Here is a 24581-nt window from a genome sequence, read left to right as displayed (position 1 = left end):
TCAACTCAATGGTGTTAATTTTCAATTTATCAAGATAAAAAAAAAATATCCAAATCAAATTACAGTATGTTTTTTATGTAGTTTGATCATTGTCCTCGACTGATGTACTAACATCATGTGGTTTATTTTGTACATATGCAGCATCATCTACAAAGATGCAAATGATTGCTATAGCGACATCCAGTGGACACATTTAGAACAGCAGTTTCTTCCATTCAAAAAGTTCAGGTTAATTTTTATACTTAGCAAACTCATCCCGAGGACCGAATAAAACCTGTTCGCGGGCCTGATCTGGCCCTCGGGCCGTACGCTTGACACCCCTGCTCTAAACTAAACAAAATTGATGCAAATCCGCCCTTTTTCCTCTTTTTTCCCCAAATAATAATCGATAAGAAAATTGTTGAGGAACCGAATTCTTAAGCAGAATCGAAAGTGGAATTAGAACTGGAAAAAATCTTATCAATTCCTATCCCTAGGTATCTAGCTACCTAACAGACAGACACACTGACAACGACTAAATAACCTCCTGGCGGAGGAAGTAATGTGGAATTGTCACTGTTGAATGTTAATCCTTCTTGTTGTCCACTTTCGGCGTTTCCGTGTCAGTGGACGCCACAGCCAGGCAAAAGCATGAATGTTTGGCTTAGTATTTTACGCCAGGAATGGACCCCATGCCCTCTGCCTTGATAGCCAGATGTGTGTAACATTACTAAAACTTGACATGTTACAAGAGTAGGAGAAATAAGCCACTTTCTGTATTTCTTTTTGCAATGACAACGTCTCTGAAAGTAGCAAGTGTTAAGACGTGACAAATAACACACTTTGTGTGCTTTTTTTTCTCTTCCATTTATTGTAAATTATCTTCCATTTACTTTAGTCTGCTTTTTGATGTTTTGTGTTTTGCATGCAGATTGGCAGTGAGTGGTACACAATTTATATTCATCGTTTTATTCTCCGCTTCTTTCTGCAGGAGAGTTCTTATATTTAATTCTGAGTAAGAGCGCAATGAGCGCGACACATCTCGGCAAATGAAGCGTGCATTTGTCACTTTTGTCAAACTTGGTGTTTCAATGTCACCCTTCTGAATTAAATGTCAGGACTTTTTTTTACGCAGAGACAATGAGTACGCTACATGGAAACATGCAGGGAATGGTAGGGGGACGTTAATTGAATCTCAGCGTTATTGATTTAGTCAGAGCACTGTATTGCATTTGGACTGACTAAAAAAGGTGTTTTAAAACTGTGATTTGCACTTTCTATGCTAATAGCAGACATGGTGTAATTATGTTTCCCTCCTTTTTTACCCCCCTGCCTAATGATTTCTTTCCACCCTCAAACTATTAGTTTTGTCAACTCTCCTACTTTTCATCACGTTTTCCATTCACCCTTTGTCTCGTTGCCGTGAAGCCATCATCCCTCAGAGCCTCCCTGCTCTCCTCGCCATAGTGTCGAATTCCCTCGGTGCCACTGAGTGCATATAAATGTACAGTGCATGCTTGCAAGAGGCTAGAGCACTTTGGCAGCAGTTAAGTCAGGTTTCTCTCCCTGGACCCCGGGGCCAAAGGTCACAGCAGGTGTTTCATAAGAGCCCACAGAGATTGCATAGAAGTGCAGCGACGGCACTTTTCGTACGTCAGTCCCTGGCCTCCCTCGCCGCTCCCCCTCAGCCCCAAGGCCTCTGGGGATGTGCGGAGATAGGGATTGAACATCTCCGGATGCCACTTTGCATAAATGTTTAATAGCAGGGAAAACATTAGCATCAGTAATTAAAGCAGTAATTTAAGCTTAGATGGGCCGGCTCCTTCCACGCTGGAATAACACCAGAGCAAGACTGTAATTAGCTTTGCTTTGATAGAAAGCGAGGTGTGTGTGTGTGTGTGTGTGTGTGTGTGTGTGTTTGTGCACATTTCAGAAGACAACAACTTTATGTGTTTGCCTACCTTGTGTGGAGGACACTTTTGTAAATAGTTCATGCTTGTTTCACAATTGATTGGCCCCTCCCTTGATAGCTGAACACAAATATTGATTGGCTGTGTACCCACGCTTAGTGTCCACCGTATATGTGAGCTTAAATGGTTGGAAAAGCGTCAAATGTTGCCCGGAGGAGGTCAAATATTGTCCGGGACCTCCCCAGGAAGCTGATGTTGTTCTACTATGTCATCATCCATTTCTTTTGACTGTCTCCCTCCCTTTAGTTTTCTCTAAATTCGAAATCCTAACCTCTCTAAGTGTCTGAGACCTCTGAGATATTGCTCTGCAATTGTTTTCATTAAAAGCGCTACGACAGCAGCACGGGGGCTAAGCTGTGAGGAAAATGATGCATCAAAAATCGTTTGGAGTGCAAGAAGGTCAACCTGGTTCGTATCTTGCTTTTTAATGGCTGCTTAAAACCAAGACCCCAGAATGGGTATACGCTGGAGATCGACCAATATTGTTTTTTTCAGGGCCGATAACCGATATTTGGAGCCGATATTCATTTGCAGTAAAATTTTGTTAAACATAATTAGTAGCGCTACATTTTGTGGTTGATTTAGCACCAAAAAACATCAGGAGATTCGACAAACACCTTTACTACTTGTGTCCAAGAGGAGCATCAACATGTTGAGCATTTCAAAATATGGGAAATCTCCTGAAAATTGGTAAAAATACAATAACTTGCACGTGTGAACCGGAGTTTAGCAGAAAGGAACACCGGTTGTTACTACTAACTTACTCTCTACTTAGCACATTTTTTCAAACATTTTAAATACTAAATACTGGTATCATATGTGTTTATATCGCATCTGTTTAAAAAAAACAACTAAAATACAGTATAAAAATATAAAAGAAGGCCGATATTAATATACGTCAAAATGCCAAATATCGCTGCGGATAATCGGCTTGGTTGATAATCGGTCAGTTAAACACACAAACACACAAATATAATGCAAGAGTGCTCACATCGCCCCTTCTACATTTTATATTGTTTTATTTCTCTTTCTTTTGGTAACCACATGCAGTTTTAAACACATTGTACACAACCGCTCAGATTTTTAGCCACTCTTGGACCCCACTGCTGTGTGTAGTAGAGATGTGACGTCCGCGAATGAACTGAGTCCTTTGAACAGCTCTTTTAAGTGAACGGCCAGAACTGATTCATTGCCAGGAGCCCTATTATACAAAACCAACTTTTTTTTATCTGATTGGATCTGCATAAATCCCAAAAATTTGAAATCAAACCGTGGAGGCATTGCAGATATGTTTATAAAACAATCTTACCTTCTTTCTTACTTCCTCCAAACGTTTCATTTGGAATTTTGTTCAATTGTGACATATTGTTCAAGTGTGACGTCAGCGGATTATCCATATATGGTAGACATTTACCCAAACATCCTTCTGAGAGTCAGCCAATTTACATTTATGTAAAACCAGCTGTACTACAACATCATGTCCCGCTATGAAACCCAATGTAGGAAAATGCTTTGTTGTTTGTTTGCTTTAACCAGTACAAGTCACTACACCAACTTTCAGCCTCATCTGAAGTAAAAATTGCCTTGATTTAAACCTTTATTATTCGTGTCAATGTGATCTCAACTGTAAAGAAGTCAATTGCTACTTCAACCAAAGACCTTCACAAAAAGATGGATTTTCTGAAATAAAAAGACTCATTTTAATGGCGGTCTCTGGGACTATTATTTATAGCAGCGTTTCTCAAAGTGTGGGGCGCGCCCCACTGGTGGGGAATAGAGACATGACAGGTGGGGCGCGAGGAACGGGAGGAAATTTCACTTTGATTTTTTAAATTTTTTTATTATTATATTCTTTGATTTTTTTTTTTACTATGCTTTCATTTTCTATACACACTGGAAATCACTTTGTGATTCTGTCTGTGAAATCCGCTATATAGATAAATGTAAATTACTTATTTTTCCTGTATGCTTTACATTTCTAGGTAGGAGCGAAAGTTTGACAGACAGCAACAGTAACTAATGGGGGCGGGGCTAAGCGGAAGCTTTGTGAATGGCGAGTCACTGTGCGAGGATTTGCTGTTTTGCAAATACATAAAAAATAGAGCCACTGCTGATGAGCTTATTTCAAGATAATGGACAGTTTCCTCAAAGAACACGATCTTAAATGGGAAAACTGTGTGGGCTTTTGCTCTGATGGCGCGCATGGCAAAGTCAAGAAACGGGCTGCAGGCTCTAATAAAGAGGGTTGCGCCAAATGCGCATTGGACACAATGTGTCATTCACCGGGAAACACTCGCGTCAAGGCAGCTCAGCCCCGAATTCAATGAGGTTTTAACAGTGGCAGTGTCAAGCCTGCAACCCCGATTTGAAAAGCTGTGCAGTGCAAAACTGCAGCCACTAATGCTGGAGTACTGTAAAACTCATGTTCACTTGCCCTGTCCTCCTTTTTTTGGCAAAGATTGCAAAGTGGCACTTTTATTTTCATTTATTATTGAACTTGATGCAAGTTATTTGATTTATTATTGAACTTGATGCAAGTTATAACACTTTTATTTGATTTATTATTGAACTTGATGCAAGTTATAACACTTTTTTTGATTTATTATTGAACTTGATGCAAGTTATAACACTTTTGTTTTATTTATTATTGAACTTGATGCAAGTTATAACACTTTTATTTATTTATTATTGAACTTGATGCAAGTTATAACACTTTTGTTTTATTTTTTGAACTTGATGCAAGTTATAACACTTTTGTTTTATTTATTATTGAACTTGATGCAAGTTATTTGATTTATTATTGAACTTGATACAAGTTATAACACTTTTATTTGATTTATTATTGAACTTGATGCAAGTTATAACACTTTTTTTGATTTATTATTGAACTTGATGCAAGTTATAACACTTTTTTGATTTATTATTGAACTTGATGCAAGTTATAACACTTTTGTTTGATTTATTATTGAATTTATGCAAGTTATTTTATTTGATATTGAACTTGATGCAAGTTATACCACAGCTGCACAGTTATTTTATTTATTATTGAACCTGATTTTATTTTATGTTATTGAGTTTGAATGTATAAAACTTGATGTTACTTGATGTTCGATAAATTTGAAAATGTTAAGCTTGGCATTAGCGTTCTGTTGGGGCGATGGGGGCAGGTGGGGCTTGAAAACTCCCCCTTGTCCAAAGTGGGGGATGACAAAAAAAGTTTGAGAACCACTGATTTATAGCAATGGAGGTGACAATTAAGCAGTAATTAATAACAGTAGGTTAGAAATGTATGAATGGTACGTTAACAATGTTAGCTCGATTTGTAGATAGCTTAGCCTTCTACTGTACTGATCGTCCTCCAGCAAAATGAAGAATGATTTTCCTAAAAAAACTACTTTTAATTTGATCAGTGCCTATTGTGTTTCACAATGGACGGATAAATTATGTAATCCGGTATTACATTTGCAATGTCGCTCGTAGCAGCCAAGCAGGATTCTGGGCTGGTGTGGTTACAAGTGGTCTGCCGTTGTGACCCCGGTTGGATGTACTGCCAAATTCTCTGAAACCCCTTTGGCAACGGCTTATAGTTGTCATAACTTGGTCTTTGGCGTGGTTTGCTCTCCCGTGGTGCAAAATAATTGGAACGGACGTGGCGTGCAGGTAAAGACATAGTTTAATTACTATAAACTCAAACAAAAGGTACAAACAAAAGGCGCTCACAGCGGAGGTAAAAAACTTGACTATGACAAAACAAAAGGCGCGCACAATGGCGGAGAACTATGAACTTTAAACAAAAACTTACGTGACAAGGAACTGTGAACATGGCATGAATGTGTGATGTCGCCAGGACGAACAACAGAAACAGAAAAGCCTATATAGTGACATGATAAGTGAAAACAGGTGCGTGACATGACTGTGAACAGGTGCGTGACATGACTGTGAAAACGTGAGACAGGTGTGTGTGAGTCCAAACGTGGAACAGGTGAAACTAATGGTTGCTATGGTGACAAACAAAACCAGGAAGTGAAACCAGGAACTAAGGAAGTGTCCAAAAAACAAAACAGCACATGGCCAAACAAAAACATGAACACAGACATGACAGAACCCCCCCCTTACGGACAGATCCCAGATGTCCAAAAACAAAAAACAGGGTCAAGAGTCATGGGAGGGGGGGAGGGGGACATGGCGGTGGATCGCCAGACCAGGTGTCCCCGAATCCACCGGGGCAGAGTCAGGTGACGACGGCGGGTAGACCGCCGCTGAACCTGACGAGGTGGGCGACCTGGGAATGGCCACATTCGTGGCAGACGAGGAGGTCGGCGCACCTGGCGTGGCGGACGCCCATGGAATGGCCACATCCTTGGCCGACGAGGAGGTGGGCGCGTTGTCGTGGCAGGCGGCGAAGCTTGGCGTGGTGCGTCAGGCGGCGAAGCTTGGCGTGGCGGGTCTTGACGAGGGTCTTGGTCTTGGCGTGGGTCTTGGTCTTGGTCTTGGCGAGGGTCTGGGTCTTGGTCTTGGACTTGGTCTTGGACTTGGCGTGGTTGGTCTTGGTCTTGGACTTGGCGTGGTTGGTCTTGGTCTTGGCGTAGTTGGTCTTGGACTTGGTCTTGGTGTGGCGGTGCTTGGACTTGGTCTTGGTTTGGGTCACTTGGCGGGTCTTGGTCTTGGTCACTTGGCGGGTCTTGGTCACTTGGCGGGTCTTGGTCACTTGGCGGGTCTTGGTCACTTGGCGGGTCTTGGTCTTGGCTTTGGTCTTGGCGTGGGGCAGCCACGGGCGGCACTTGGCGGCGTGGGGCAGCCACGGGCGGCACTTGGCGGCGTGGTGAAGCTGCGACTGGCGGCACTGGGCGTCGTGAAGCTGCGACTGGCGGCACTTGGCGTCGTGAAGCTGCGACTGGCGGCACTTGGCGTCGTGAAGCTGCGACTGGCGGCACTTGGCGTCGTGAAGCTGCGACTGGCGGCACTTGGCGTCGTGAAGCTGCGACTGGCGGCGCTTGGCGTCGTGAAGCTGCGACTGGCGGCGCTTGGCGTCGTGAAGCTGCGACTGGCGGCGCTTGGCGTCGTGAAGCTGCGACTGGCGGCGCTTGGCGTCGTGGAGCAGGTACTGGTGGCGCTTGGCGTGGAGCAGGTACTGGTGGCGCTTGGCGTGGAGCAGGTACTGGTGGCGCTTGGCGTGGAGCAGGTACTGGTGGCGCTTGGCGTGGAGCTGGGCGTGGAGCAGGTGGATCTTGGCATGGTCGAAAAACTGGTGGTGGCGGCCGTGCTGGTGGCTTGGCGTGACGAAAGACAGGTGGTGGGGGTCGTGCTGGTGGCTGTGGCTTGGCAGGTCGAAAGACAGGTGGTGGGGGTCGTGCTGGTGGCTGTGGCTTGGCGTGACGAAGCTGACCCACCCCACCTGAACAATTCCCAGCCCTAGCCCCCCCCTCAAGGAGCGGATCCCAGACGCGCTCCCCGCGGTCTGGAACCGTCTTTTGGGGTGGGCGGAGGGGGTTCAGGAGGAGGGCAGAATCCTCCCCTCTAAATTGTCCAAAATGTCTTTCTTCTTGTACCTGGGATCTTGTGGGTGAAAAAAAAAAGTGTGACTTGGGCGTGGCTTGAGTCCTGGGGGGCGGGGCATGGAATTTGGGTGGCTTGGATTGACAGGATCTGATTTCTAAAAACATGTCCTGGTAATGTCTTATCATGTTTTTAGAGTCTTTGGCTGGAGGCGGATGATCAAAAGAAAAAGAGTTCAGAAAAAAAAAATCCTGGTCTGTGATGTCATTTTGGAGCTGTGGAGCTGGCAGCAACCTGCTTCCGCCCGTAGTGGGAGGAGCCTGCGGCAGCGCCGCATGCTGTCCGCTCGCCTTCCCTGATGTCTTTGGTCTGGAGCGGCGCTTCCAGGACTGCGGTGACGCAGCGCCATCCTCGGACCAACTGGAGCTCAATGGCACCAGATTTCCATCTGGCCCCCACATCAGGTCTCTGCGCTTACCGGAGGAATAACGTAGCGTCTCTTCCTCCATCGCGCGGAGGACCTCCCACGTTGCCTCGTCAAAATTGTCCAAATTTTTTGCGGGAGAGCTCTTATGCTGGCGACATCTGTCATAACTTGGTCTTTGGCGTGGTTTGCTCTCCCGTGGTGCAAAATAATTGGAACGGACGTGGCGTGCAGGTAAAGACATAGTTTAATTACTATAAACTCAAACAAAAGGTACAAACAAAAGGCGCTCACAGCGGAGGTAAAAAACTTGACTATGACAAAACAAAAGGCGCGCACAATGGCGGAGAACTATGAACTTTAAACAAAAACTTACGTGACAAGGAACTGTGAACATGGCATGAATGTGTGATGTCGCCAGGACGAACAACAGAAACAGAAAAGCCTATATAGTGACATGATAAGTGAAAACAGGTGCGTGACATGACTGTGAAAACGTGAGACAGGTGTGTGTGAGTCCAAACGTGGAACAGGTGAAACTAATGGTTGCTATGGTGACAAACAAAACCAGGAAGTGAAACCAGGAACTAAGGAAGTGTCCAAAAAACAAAACAGCACATGGCCAAACAAAAACATGAACACAGACATGACAATAGTAGAGAAATTAACATTTAAATTAATTCCTGCAGTCAGCATGCTGACTGCACGCTCCCTCAAAACTTGCGACACCTGTGGCATTGTGCTGTGTGATAAAACTGCACATTTAAAAGTGGCCTTTTATTGTGGGCAGCCTAAGGCACACCTGTGCAATAATCATGCTGTTTAATCAGCATCTTGATATCCCACACCTGTGAGGTGGGATGGATTATCTTGGCTAAGAAGACATGCTCACTAACACAGTTTTGGACAAATATGTGAACACTATTTGAAAAGAATAGGTCTTTGGTGTATGTAGTGAAAGTTGTAGATATTTGAGTTCAACTCGTAAACAATGGGGTCAAAAACAAAAGTGTTACGTTTATATTGTTGTTCAGCGTAGGTCTGTACAACAAAATCTATGCACATTGTTCCACAAAAAAAAACAATTTCATGTTATCATGATAAGACCCATTTAAGTCACCTGACTGGACTCGAGTCACACCAACTGAAAAAAAACCCCACAAAATGAGCCAGAGTTAAAGGGAAAGATGTATTTTGCTGGTTCGCTGTTTTGTTATGGATTTGTTAAGTAGCCTAGTTTAGGTGCACTCATGCCAGATAGGGTTTTACAATTTTGCATTAATTTTCATATTTTGTGCTCATATTTATTTTAGTTTATTTTAGGTTTGATACATCTACATTATTTGTAGGCTATATTTGTATCTGTATTCTAAAATGCTCTTGTGTGTAAAATTTTACAATAAAGCTGGTTAGCATAGGGGTTTCATTGTCGTCTCTGTAGTTTTTTATTGTGCTGCAAAGTTTCTTAGGCGAGAGCAAATTCAAAATAAGCATCTCACCGTCAAAGCATGGGGATAAGGTACTTAAGGACTTATGTAATGTTTACAATGAAAACACAAACCGGATTAATTCTAAATTGTTTTGTTGGATTACAATATTAACCACAAATAGTCTAAATTGGTGAAAATGTGAATTGTTCAGATACAAATCTTATCTTATACTTGTTACCATTGATTATTTCCTTGAATAAAAACAAGTAACTTCCAAAAAAAACTTATATAACAATGGCTCTTAGACAGGAACGGCTCTTCAAGATCTAGATCCCTTCAGAGAGCCATAAATTCCATGTCTTCTGTGGATTTTTTTAACAACGTTGCTTTCCCTCTCTTATGCTCTCACCATTAAATACTGAGCTCGCCAAAATATATCACTGTACTGTACGTGTTTAAGAGTATTGAAAAGTAGGGTTTGCATGACTTCGTATTTTTTTAAAGTCGACTCTAACGTGATGAGAGTCAAGTCGGCGTCATACATCTTTTTGCCTGTCATACTGTAAATTAAAACACTTGAAAGGGAAGGCTTCGCAGCGATCTGACAACAAACAAGTCATGCAAATGCAAGAATCACACACAACTGCAGACACACCAACAACAAGCTGTAAATCAACTTTAACATCAACTTGACAAAAATCACATAATTGAACTTGCACAATTGAACAAGTCCAAAAAGGAATAGGAAGAGGCAGATCTTATTTTTTACTAACCCTTCTCCATTGATTTAACGAGTTGACACTGATAATAACTTGTGTTTACATTTTGTCATTAAATGTTTGTTCACTTCCTGTGATTAGGTGTTGCCATTTCATCATGATAATTGTTGTGTACCACTCTGTAAATTCAATAGTCTTGAGGGAAAGGAAAGAAAGTTAAACAAGTGTTGAAAAAAACCTACAGAAATATATTATTTTGAATATGTAAAGAAATTAGAGATGAACGACTAAGTAAATACTAAATTAAAAATGTCATTATACCTGCATGTAGTAAATGCAGTTGTTGCTAGTATTGGAAAAATAAATTAGTGTCCAGATCAATGTCATTGTTGTTCTGTTGAAAGTGATTGTTAATGGCTTTGTTCCATTAGACTGCGTTGTTCTGTGCCTTGTATTTTCATTGCTGTCGAGAGGATGTCATCTTTAATACTTGCCAAGTTCATCAACATCCTTGACAACAAGTAATTTGCTTTCTTCCGAGTCTCCATTCAACTTGATTTAGCTTTTGCAGTTGGTGCACCAAGTGCCCAAATTTTTCTCCTGCTATCTTAAGTGGCGTGCTTCCTTGGCAATATCGGTGTTGTGTTTTGTTAGATGCTCATTTATGTTGACGTAACAATATTAGCGTGTGATTTAATCAGACAACAACAAACAATAGTGTTTAAAGTGTACAAAATAAACGTTGATTTTGTATAGTTATGTTGCACTGCTATGGTGACCATACAGTATATACAATCAAGGCCAAACTTTCAATAAAAACAATAGTGCTGTCAAATATTTTTTCCAAATCAGATCAATCCTAACATTGTTATTTGGATTCGTCATCATTAATCACAGGTTATTACTCGCCTGCATACTTGAAATTAACTTAAAAATTACCGTATTTTTCAGACTATAAGTCACAGTTTTTGTCATAGTTTGGCGGGGGTGCGACTTATACTCAGGAGCGAATAATGTGTGAAATTATTAACACATTACCGTAAAATATCAAATAATATTATTTCGCTCATTCACGTAAGAGACTAGACGTATAAGATTTCATGGGATTTAGCGATTAGGAGTGACAGATTGTTTGGTAAACGTATAGCATGTTCTATATGTTATAGTTATTTGAATGACTCTTACCATAATATGTTACGTTAACATACCAGGCACGTTCTCAGTTGGTTATTTATGCGTCATATAACGTACACTTATTCAGCCTGTTCACTATTCTTTATTTAATTTAAATTGCCTTTCAAATGTCTATTCTTGGTGTTGGGTTTTATCAAACAAATTTCCCCAAAAATGCGACTTATATATGTTTTTTTCCTTCTTTATTATGCATTTTCGGCCAGTGTGACTTATACTACGGAGCGACTTATAGTCCGAAAAATACGGTACCCCATTATTTGGACACATTTTATTGTCAGAATGATATCCAAGAACATTTAAAAAAATGTTTTACTTAAATGTGGTGTCCTTTATTTGTTCAAAACTTGGTAACAATTTCATCTAAAGTACCATCAGGATGTATTTTGAAATGAAACTTTCCAGCGAGCACACTTGGCAGAGTCCCCTTACTCATCTTTGAACTGGCATATGCATTGATCTAGTGTTGATCCTATACCAATATTTTGGTACCAGTACTGGTACCAAAATGTATTTCAATACTTTTCGGTACTTTTCTAAATAAAGGGGACCACAAAAAATTGCAATATTGGCTTTATTTTAACAAAAAATCTTAGGGTACATTAAACATATGTTTCTTATTGCAAGTTTGTCCTTAAATAAAATAGTGAACATACAAGACAACTTGTCTTTTAGTAGTATGTAAACAAACAAAGGCTACTAATTTAGCTGCTGACATATGCAGTAACATACTGTGTCATTTATCATTCTATTATTTTGTCTAAATTATTAAGGACAAGTGGTAGAAAATTAATTATTGATCTACTTGTTCATTTACTGTTAATATCTGCTTACTTTCTCTTTTAACATATTCTATCTACACTTCTGTTAAAATGTAATAATCACTTATTATTCGGTTGTTTGATACTTTACATTAGTTTTGGATGATACCACAAAAATACAATTTTTTGATGCTAAAAAATATCGAGGGGGGTGGGGGACCGGTACTTTTTAGAGGCGGTATAGTACCGAATATTATTCATTAGTATCGCGGTACTATACTTATACCGGATACCGTACAACCCTACATTGATCTGATCACTGACAGTATAACAACCCGTGCCTCCTTTTAGGTTGTGGTTAAAGCATACTTGCCAACCCTCCCGTTTTTAGCGGGAGAATCCCGGTATTCAGCGCCTCTCCAGACAACCTCCCGGCAGAGATTTTCTCCCGACAAACTCCCGGTATTCAGCCGGAGCTGGAGGCCACGCCCCCTCCAGCTCAATGCGGACCTGAGACTGAGTGAGGACAGCCTGTTCTCACGTCCGCTTTCCCAATACGCTTGCAAGTTCCAAAACGAATGGAAACAAGAATTTCAGTTCATCCAGGACAGTTCGAAGGGGAAGGTGTATGTTGCCTGTAAATATGTAGAACAGACTTCTCCATTGAACACGGTGGCCGAAATGATATACTCATCATGAACGGAGAAGTTAAACAGGACAATACTGCCATCTAATGGATAGCCACCGAAACACTGAAATTCAAGTATTTATTTTATGTAAATAAAATAAATATAAATATATATATATATATATATATATATATATATATATATATATATATATATATATATATATATATATATATATATATATATATATATATATATATATAGATAGAATTCACTGAAAGTCAAGTATTTCATATATATATATATATATATATATATATATATATATATATATATATATATATATATATATATATATATATATATATATATGAAATATATATGAAATACTCGAGTTGGTGAATTCTAGCTGTAAATAACCACGCCCCCAACCACGCCCCCCGCCCCAAACCCCCCCCTGATATTGGAGGTCTCAAGGTTGGCAAGTATGGGTTAAGGTTAAAGGAGAACTGCACTTTTTGGGGGAATTTTGCCTATCATTCACAATCCTTATGTAAGACAAGAACAATATGTTTTTTTCTTTTTTTATGCATTCTAACTATTAAAAATGTTGTAAAAAGGCTAAAAAATACTTACAAGGCACACAAAGTAGCACTTAGCACGGTAGCTGACTGCAGCACTCTGCTCTGCTGACGAAATAAGCATGGAGATCAATCAGCCCGCCCACAATGACTGTGGTCACAAAAAGGCTACACTGCAGGCACACAATGGGTGGATGAAACATTCAGTTTGTACATCAAGGCATATTTTTATTTGGTCTGTGGTTCGTAAATCGAAAAGTCCATACAATCAGTAATTCATAAATCCAAGTTTCCCTGTATACCTTAACTAAATTGATGACACTTGTTCAACACTGGTGGCTCCCAGCTGTTTATTCTCAGTATGCTACAGTTTCTATGCCGTTTAATCAAGCATATTGAGTTAGCAATCGCACAGTAGTGTTCTATAACCAGCTGGATTTGCACACACACACGTTTCTCCGCTGCCATGCACACTCCTATCCATCCCAGCTGACGTGTTATTAATTGCAAAAGGGTTAACTGGAAGTGGTGGTGTAATTGCATCAGAGTTTTAATTTATCCAAGTCCCTTATTTATTTACCCGGCAGTTGATGGTAAGGCAGCACAAATTGTTTGCCTGCGTCTTGGGCAAAGTGAGGAACGACAGGCTCTGGAGGTGCTGAGACAACCTGTTAGTCAAACAGTTTGCAAGACGAAATAAGCTGCAAACTAAAACCTGCTGCTGATGCTTGATTGGCGCTGAAAGACGCCGTGATCTTATTGATGGCTCCAGGGCATGCACTGTTAAAGTTTTGTTATAAACTATACAACTAATGAATGACGGGCGTCTGCAGAATGTTAAATGCCATGTTGCTTCAATACACGGTATGTTGTGACTGCAGTGACATTTTTTTTTGCCCAAGACGAAAAGCAAAAGAGGCCTTTCAAAATAAATGCATTTGACAGTAACTGTAAAGCTTGAAAAGAAGGAGCACTCAAATGGCACACTTTAAATAAAATGTCATCCCTTGATCTGTCTGTCAGTATGTGTCTTTGCAACTTACGACATGACTTCAAATACTTGACTTTATAGCTCTTTTTGTTGAGGCAAAGTTTCCCTGGATTTTCAGATTCCATGTACAGTAGCACCTTAACTTACACACTTAATTGGTTTTGTGACGATGAATTTAACTCAAAACAATTGTATGTCAATTTCCCTTAGAATTTAAAAAAAATAAATATAACCAAACAGCAGTTTCAACATGTAACATGCCTTTTAAAAAGAAAAACAAACTTTTAGATAAAAACACTGCATAAAAACAATACAATATAATGTATTACTGTAGTAATAATATAGAGCATTTACCCTGGAGAGTGGACTTCCGCAGTATCGCCTTGCAGCTGCTTCTCCGTCAAACACACCTTAAGCAGATTTTCCAAATTTCCATGGATAAACATCCGCCGTTTAGATATTATTTGAAAATCCTTGGCTGGTGTTCATTCTCATTCTGCTTCAGTATGGTGCAGAATAGCAGCTCCAATTGCTTTGCCAAGTCTTCGACACGCTCTGTAATTTTTTATGTTGTTGATGATTTATTTCTTTAATTCAATGAATATCATCCGCTTCTTGTTCTCAGCACTCTCTTTTACACCTACTTTCTTGGAAAACAAAGTTATGTTCGATCTGTAGCTATAAGATAATGTTAGCAAGTAAGACCAGATGTTTTGGGGTGGCTCTTATGGTAGACTGACCATACGTCCTCTTTTCCCCGGACATGTCCTCTTTTGCGGGGCTGTCCGGGCGGGGTTTCTTAAATGCCTCAAATGTCCGGCATTTTGAGTCAGGGTTGCGTGTATTTTCAATGTACGTCCAGGGTTAAGAAGGTGTTAAAAACAAAACAAATTGTGAAGGTGTGCGCACGCAGCAGCATTTGTGAGGGAGGGGCAGTGACAGAGAGAGCATAAGGCGGATTGATTGTCAAGGCATACTTAGTCAACAGCCATACAAGTCACACTGAGGGTGACCGTATAAACAACTTTAACACTGTTACAAATATGTGCCACACTGTGAACCCACACCAAACACGAATGACAAACACGTTTTGGGAGAACATCCGCACCGTAACACAACATAAACACAACAGAACAAATACCCAGAAACCTTTGCAGCACTAACTCTTCCGGGACGCTACAATATACACCCCCCGCTACCCCCTACCTTATTATTTTGTGTGTTTGCCATTAAAAACATAGTTTTGTTTGACAAAAAAGGGCGGAAAACAAACAAACAAAAAAACAACATAAAAATAACTAAAACATTTTGAAATGAGGGATAGATCTGAAGTTAATGTAGACCCTAGAGATTTAAGCGTTAAATATAAAATGTATGTATGCCCTGGCACACCATTATCATCATTTAATGACCGAAGCAAAGCACTTTTTACACTTTTATACTGAAATAAATAAACCTACAACTTATGAAATAAAAACATAGAAAAAACTACCAGCAGCGGTAAAGTTCAGATCCATGAAGGAAAGAAGAAAGTGAATGAATGTTTATAACTGAAGACATTTACATATGTACACAAATTTGTTTTATTTTTTTATAATTTTTTTAAATGAATTAAGTAACGTTTATGACAACCTTTTTCCAAAACCCAATATAGAATGTGAGATATAACAGGATAATGCATACGTTTATATATTTTTTTCAAAACGCTTACAAAAAAGTGGGACCGCAAAGATTCACGTGGGACCCCATTTTTATGACTTGATGGGGTCCCTGGGACCCCATTTTGAAAATTCCTAGCGCCAACACTGCTGTCAACAGAGGAGAAAAAATGCTTTATTTAAATAAATATATTATTTATAAAGCAAGTTCGAGTATCATTGGCAAATTTTCACTTAGTCCCGGCCTTGGCGTGCTGCCCGCCTTGGCACGCATATATGTGTCCTCTTTTTGGGATTTCAGAATATGGTCAGCCTATTTTATGGGGTTCTCTGTGACATTTGCTATGCCAACTAATGGGTAGGATGTTTGTAACTTGTAACTTGCTTAACTTTTAGTCGAGAGACACTTCTTATTTCAAAACACTCTAAAGTCGGCGCACTCTTAAGTTGTGGTAAAGAATGTTGGGAAATGTTTTTGAATTCTAGTAAGTAATTCAAATGTTCAATTTGAGGCTGACTGCTTTTATCTTGCCTACTATAGCCTTTTCACACACAACACTCACTCCTGTAAACCCATCCATCCATCACCGTGACATGATTGTTCCTCTCGTGTTGCTTTATGTTCTAATCCATCAGCTATGAGTGAAATGGCAATTACAGTCGGCCCGTCGATGCAGCCAGGAGACTGAGTCCGAATTATGGCATGCTGCATTACAGTAAATTGCTATTAAAGTTCCTGTTTTTCCTCTAGAGCATGGGGAGCAAGTGGGGGGTAATGGATGCGCCTAATTAGGGGCATCATTAGGATAGATCTACTCATCTGTGTTTTAATAGCATCATGCACATTTTGTATGCATCCCTGAGTATCCTAGAGCAGGGGTTCTCAAACTTTTTTTCACCAAGTACCACCTCAGAAAACACTTGCCTCTCCAAGTACAACCATAACGACCAACATTAAAATAACTTAGCGACGTAGCGTAGTAGGCCTCAGTACCGTAAATTCTGGACTATTGGTCGCGACTTTTTGCCTACGCTTTGTACCTGCGACGTATAAAATGGTGCGGCAAAGTTATGATTTTTTATTCGCCATGTTTTGTGTTAAATAATTTTCATTTAACTCAAGGAGAGACACTGAAAAGGTGTGTTATTGTTTGTGTTGTGGTGCCATATTTTGGACGAGTTTGCTCGTCCAAAAGACTACAAGTTGTAAATTATACTTTCTGATCTCTCTCTCTATGTCCACTACTTGCTATACATATCCTACCAAGTCAGTCCAACACTGTTTCAATATCCATTACTCTGATGATGCAATTGTTGATGCTGATTGTTAAAGACTGAAGTGTTGATACCAACCAAACCTAACCCCCCTCCATATCCCACACTCCGGATCTTAAATAGTGTAAATAATGTAAATAATTCAATGTATATACTCTGATGATTATCTTGTGTGATGACTGTATTATGATGTTAGTATATATTTGATAGTATTTGATAGTATATATCTGTATCATGAATCAATTTAAGTGGACCCCGACTTAAACAAGTTGAAAAACATATTCGGGTGTTACCATTTAGTGGTCAATTGTACGGAATATGTACTTCACTGTGCAATCTACTAATAAACGTTTCAATCAATCAATCAATACCTCCTGTTTTAATGCCTTGAACTAGAAGTAGAACCGTCCATAGTGTTTTTTACTCTAAAGGATTCGTCATTCATAACTCCACCCAAAGTTTGTAAGTTTTACAATATAACTAAACAATTCATACTTACTAAACTGTCCCATGTGTGATGTATGTAAAAGTGTTTTTCACGCATATTTGTATGTGCTATCGTAATAACGTAAAGACGCTAGCGTCATTGGCATTATCTAATATGCTAACATGATTACGAGTGTCTGGGTTAGTATTATTAACTTACAATGGCATTCTTTTTGTATTGTTTCAGTTTGACAAATTTCTCAGTAAACTCACTGAGACATCAGCGTGGAGTTATTGAGTCTGTTTAGCTGATAGGTAAGCTAGTGGGTCCATGACGATGACTTCTGTTGTGTTTGATCAGCTGTTTTACTGCCGTGTGACAGGGACCATTTGGAAACAATTCAGGTATGTAAATAAACATTTACCATAATCTTTCTGTGTAAATAATTCATTTTACAACGTATGTATCTGCGGCTTAAAGTCCTGTGCGGATAATATATGGAAATATATTTGTCACGGAGCATGCGCAATCCCGCATGTCATCTGCTGCAAGCACATCTGGCACCTCAGCTAGAAATGCGCCGGGACACGCCCGTGCTCGCTCTGCCCGCATCGCGGCCACACGCCTGCAAAACTGCAGGCAATCACCAATCTGCGCACCTGGGTCTGATAAGGGCAGACAGCATAAAGACCAGCGGACCTGAAGATCCAGTGTCGGAACGTAGTTCACTCTTCGTAGTAAGCATCCCGTCTCTGGCTTCCCTCTGCGTACTTGCTCTCTCTGTGCTTCCCTTGCGCCCGTGTCTTATACGTCCTCTGTGTTCCCCGCAGTGTTCCCTCTGTTTCCCGGGATCGAGCTGTGTGCCTCGACTTCCCACTGGATTCTGGACTGCTTCCCTCGATCCTCGACCCCTGCTTGGACACGGACCTCGTTGCCTCTCCCCAGCCCCCGACCTCTCGCTTGCCCACGGACTGCCTTCGCGCCTTGCCCCTTTGGTCTGGCGAAGGATTCATCCAACTCGCACTTACAACAAACTCTGGTAACATTTACCGTATTTTCCGCACTATAAGGCGCACCGGATTATAAGGCACACATTCAATGAATGGCCTATTTTAAAACTTTGTTCATATATAAGGTGCACCGCATTATAAGGTGAACCGCATTATAAGGTGCATAGAATAGACGCTGCAGTAGAGGCTGGGATTACGTTATGCATCCATTAGATGGAGCTGCGCTAAAGAGAATGTCAACAAAACAGTCAGATAGGTCAGTCAAACTTTATTAATAGATTACAAACCAGCGTTCTGACAACTCTGTTCACTCCCAAAATGAATAAACAGCTGTTTTATTATTTTCCCCGAGGTAAAGTCAGTGACATGGTGTTTTGTTTATCTTTTAACAACAGCAAGGTATAACATGTAGTGCAACATTTATACCACATAGTGGAGGGGAACTTTTCCCTGATTCAATAAACACGTAAAAAACAGTGATACTGTTACGGTAAATCAAACGTTAGCACAATCACAATATAGTAACACTCGAAATAGTGCAGAGCAATAACAATATATCAATAATGCTCAAACGTTAATGTCACACAACACAACACACAAAATAAACACGTAAAGCTCACTTTATGAAGTTATTCCTCATCCACGAATCCCTCGAATTCTTCTTCTTCAGTGTCCGAATTAAACAGTTGGGCAAATACGGCATCGGAATATGGCTCCGTCTCGTCGAAGTCGTCATTAATCGAGTCAGTGTCGCTGCTGCTCTATTCCCGTGTTCTACTGCGTGACTGATCGTCTTAAGTTTAAACTCTGTGTCGTAAGCGTGTCTCTTAATAGGAGCCATTTTGGGGTTTTTACATAAACAGATAAATGGAAATGAAACGGCACGCCTCGCGCAGTCATATATCCCAGCATGCACCGCACGCTTCTTCTTCTTCTACGGGGGAAACGGCGGCTGCTTACCGTAGTTGCGATTGATTTAATGATTGAAACTTTTACCTGTTGGAGGCTCAATATTGGTCCATATATAAGGCGCACCGGATTATAAGGCGCACTGTCAGCTTTTGACAAAATTGGAGGTTTTTAGGTGCGCCTTATAGTGCGGAAAATACGGTACATGGTTAATTCTACACATCGTCTTACACCATTCACGTTTAGTGGCATACACACGCCAACACATCATCAGCATCAGTTTTAATAAACCTATTGAACTGAGCTCTGCCGTTGTGTCGTCTTCTTCCCCCACCGTACGTAACAATATTTTTCTTCTAAAATGTATACACTTTATAGCCCGGAAAATACGGTATTCATTAAAAATAGTGAAGAGGTTTTATTTAACAAGTATATTTATTTTTTAGGCTACTGTAACACTACACACAATTTGAACAGTAACATTTTGTTTGAATATTGAATCAAGTGATTCTTTGACGTACCACTAGATCAGTGGTTCTTAACCTGGGTTCGATCGAACCCTAGGGGTTTGGTGAGCCGGCCTCAGGGGTTCAGCGGAGCCTGCGCCGCAGAGGTCAAGACACACCCAACTCATCGTGTAAATAAAAACTTCTCCCTATCGGCGTATTATGAATACCCCTAAACAATGTTCCCTCTAATTTTCCATCTGATTTGCAGATGTGTAATTTGTTGTGAGTTCATGTGTTGGTTTTGTTCTTTGAACAAGGGGATGTTCATGCACAGTTCATTTTGTGCACCAGTAAAAAAAACATATAATTTTGTCTTGAATTCGAATTTTTTATTTCATTTTTTTTCACTAAAGGGTTCGGTGAATGCGCATATGAAAATTGTGGGGTTCGGTACCTCCAATAAGGTTAAGAACCACTGCACTAGATGGAGCCCAGGTATGCATGCTAAAGTTTGAGAATTCACCGTCCTAGATTATAAGTTGGTTGTTTTACTGTCTCCTCTCCAACTTAAGTTTGTCTCCAATGACACTCCGGTCTGTGCCTACTTTAATTGCTACTTTCAATAAAAAGCTGAGCGCTGGCTCTCTTTTTGACCTTTCGCTCGGTGAGGATATTTGCCATCATTCGCCGGTGACAGCAAGATGCATCATCTTTCAAGCTGGCACTCCGTGAGCTCACCCGCACCAACGGGGTTTAAATAATGCACCTGCACAATGAAATATGACTTCAACCTCTTGAGAAAAAAGCCAAACCTCGGCCAGAACAGCCTCAAATGTAATCGGTTAATGAGCAAAAAGACGGGAAAAAATAAGTTCGACGAGCAGAGTAGTGGGGGATAGATGAGAGAAAGGTGAAGCCATGTGATCCGGCGTTTGTGAAGATCGATGGCATGTGTGGGTTGAGTTGTCCTTGGTGTGGTGCTAGTTGTGTATGAGTTGGTGCTCAGCAGGACAGATGGTGCTAGTGGGCAGATAAGTGAATAATGATGTTTCACCACAGCTCAGTAATTACCTTTTCCTTTGCCCACTCGGTCACACACATTGATGCACATAGAGGCGCAGTAACGCAGTATACAGACAAGTGTACACAGAATATACTTTATACACTGACGACAACCTTCGGGAGTTATGAAGAGAAATGGGCGTATGATTCATTATACCGATGAAATCAAATTGTAACAACTATAAACACGCAGGGCATTTAATAGGATAATTAATGACTTTATCCAGCTGAAAAATATTCATCATTGACTAGAGCGTGTGCACATGGCACTGGAGTCACATACTCTTGCAGCAGAAATATTACAGCCGCCAAGGAACCGTGTAGGGCGGCCAGGTGCAGCTGGGCCCTGGGATATTTGTGAATGTTGACTTCCTCCAATCAATAAACCAGTGTGATGACTCTCCCTGCACACACTCGCATGGCCTTGATGCTCTTAGCTAAAGCAACAACATTGAAAACTCCTACAATTGTTTCTTGCGTCACTTCCTGTCAATGAGAAAGGACGCAAAGAAAAAAAGCTACGCTTCTGCTACCGGAGTTTTTGTTAAGTCTGAAGATTTTGACCACTGATTTGACCACTGATTTGCGATCACAGCCACAGGAGAGTCACCTGGCATCTTCGATCTGATTTTGGTCAGTTGAGAGGCACTGATACGCTGAAATTAGGCGAGTGGAAGAGCCGTTAGCCTCAAGCCAAAGGCGCCTCCCGCAGTTCAAAGCGGTTGCCTAGCAACCAAAAGTTACGGCGAGTTTACAGCTGTTTTAAAGTGATCCCGACGTCGTAGAGTGATATAAGTTGACAGGCTGACACCTCAAATTGATCTCTGAACGGCGCAAGGTACGAAATTGTTGAAAAAACAAGTTAAAAGTGCCGCAAGTCGCTAAAGAAGTAACTGCCCTTAAGACATAAGAGGCGCTGACGTCAGTGACTGCCGCGATGCCAAAAGTTAAAGGATTGACTGGAAAGACTGATTTGAAGCTGGGCACAGGACATGATGGGATTCAAGAAGGGATACTACAAAAAATACTCCAGGAATTTAAAGAAGAAAAGATAGAAAAATTGGAAGAATTGATGGATGGATGGAAAGAGGATATGAAAGAAATGAAAGAAGAAATTAAAGAAATGAAAAAAGAGAACAACTCCAGAAATAAAGAAGCCACTGAAATGAACAAACAAACGAAGATCCTTCAAGAAGACAACAACATGCTGAGGAACATCATAGATGAAATGGATCAGGATAAACGAATGAATGATATCATTGTGACAGGGCACCGAATTAAACCAAGATCCTATGTGAAAGCTGTGAATAATGAAGGTGAACCAGATTAAATGGATATGGTCTCAGCAGAACAGCAGGTGGTCAACTTTCTGCAATCAAAAGAAATTGAAATTGACATTAATACCATCGAAACATGCATCCCACCGAACGGAAGAAACAACAACGCCACTCCAGTCGTGCTCGTGAAACTCGTAAACAGAAAATCTAAAATGGCATTGCTGAGACAGGGAAAGAAGCTGAAGGGAACAAATGTGTACATGAATGAGCATCTCACAAAACGTAATGCTGGAATCGCCAAGAAAGCACGCGACTTGAGAAGGCAGGGAAAAATCCAGGGAACTTGGAGCGCCAACTGTAAAATCTACATCAAGCTGAATGGAAGTCCAGAAGCAAGAGTAATTGTTGTCCATGACATCAAGGACCTGGACAATTTTTAAAGTTTACACAGCTACCACAACAACGATGATAATGGACTCTGACAGAAAACAAGCACCTAAATTCAGCATCGGCACTACTATGTTCCAAGGGATGACTAAACAAGAGGACCTAGATTCAGGATTGCATCCACCTACGCTTATAGAGATTATTGAAACAACATCAAAGTTTGTTGAACAAGAAAATATGGAACTAAAAAATTTCTGCAACAAAGATCACAAAAACCAGGATTTGGAAAATGATATTGATCCAGATACAAATTTTTTCTCCCACATCAGTAATAGTTGTTTTTATTATACAGATGATCAATATAATAGCAACATTGAATGTGATAACAAATTGTCAATTATTCATTTTAATAGTAGAAGTTTGTATGCAAATTACAACAACATTAAGAACTTTTTGGAACACATCAACGAACCATTCAAAGTGATTGCTGTCACAGAAACATGGATTGATGATAAAAAAGGAATAGATTTTGATCTGGAGGGATATGAACTAAACTACATCAACAGAACCAACAAAAATGGAGGAGGAGTAGCTGTGTACGTGATGAAGAACCTGAACTACAAAGTGGTAAAAAACATGTCATTTGCCATTGATAATATCTTAGAATGTATAACCATTGAATTATGTCAGGAAAAAAGCAAAAACATATTCATCAGTTGTATATATAGACCACCTAAGTCAAGTATAGAAAAATTTAAAGAATGGATCAAGGCAACTTACATGGACAATGGTCAAAGAATAATGTTCTTATGTGGTGCCTTTAATATTGACTTATTGAACCCCAACAAGCAAAAGTCTATTGATGACTTCATTGATACAATGTACAGCATCAGTCTATATCCTAAAATCACAAAGCCAAGCAGAATCACAGGACAATGTGCCACGCTTATTGATAATATTTTTTACCAATGGTTTTGATAATAACACTACAAGTGGTCTACTTATAAGCGACGTTAGTGATCATCTGCCAGTTTTTACAATATATGATGGAAACTACAAGAAGAACATGGAAGACAAAAGGACATTTCGAAGACTATGCACAGAGAAGAGGATGACTGCCTTCAAAATTGAGCTACAAAAGCAAGATTGGGACAATGTGTATAATGAAAAAGAGGTTGATGAAGCATATGAACATTTCTTAAACAAGTTCATAATACTTTATGACAAACATTGTCCATGGATACAACTCAGTAACAAGCAGAGAAAGAATAATCAACCATGGATGACAAAAGGATTAAAAAATGCTTGTAAGAAGAAGAATTCACTATATAGAAAATTTATAGCACAAAGAACTATAGAGGCAGAAATTAAGTACAAAAAGTATAAAAACAAGTTAACAGACATACTACGATCATGTAGAAAAGAATATTACAGTGAATTATTGGACAGGAACAAAAATAATATGAGAGCAACATGGGGCATCCTCAATAGCATTATTAAAAATGGAACTAAGAGGGACTACCCTCAATACTTATTAGATGAAAATAAAAAAAATGACAATATAAAGGAAGTAGTTGAAAGCTTCAATAATTATTTTGTAAATATTGGACCAAAATTGGAAGAAAGGATTCCAGACCCAGTTCCAATTGAGGACTATAATGATACCATAGAGCGAAATCCCAACTCCATGTTCCTCAGTAATGTGACACAGGAGGAAATAGTTACAATCGTGAAAAAATGTAAATCTAAGACTTCAACTGATTGTAACGGAATTGATATGGAAACGATAAAAAAGGTTATTGAAGAGATCTCAGGACCATTAATGTATATTAGTAACCTATCATTTCAAACAGGTACATTTCCAAACAAAATGAAAATAGCTAAAGTTGCACCAATTTATAAGACTGGAGACAAACATCAATTTACAAATTATAGACCTGTTTCTCTACTTCCACA

This window comes from Entelurus aequoreus, linkage group LG04 (assembly GCF_033978785.1).
Source record: "Entelurus aequoreus isolate RoL-2023_Sb linkage group LG04, RoL_Eaeq_v1.1, whole genome shotgun sequence".
Classification (NCBI taxonomy): domain Eukaryota; kingdom Metazoa; phylum Chordata; class Actinopteri; order Syngnathiformes; family Syngnathidae; genus Entelurus; species Entelurus aequoreus.
This window is presented reverse-complemented; position numbering follows the sequence as displayed.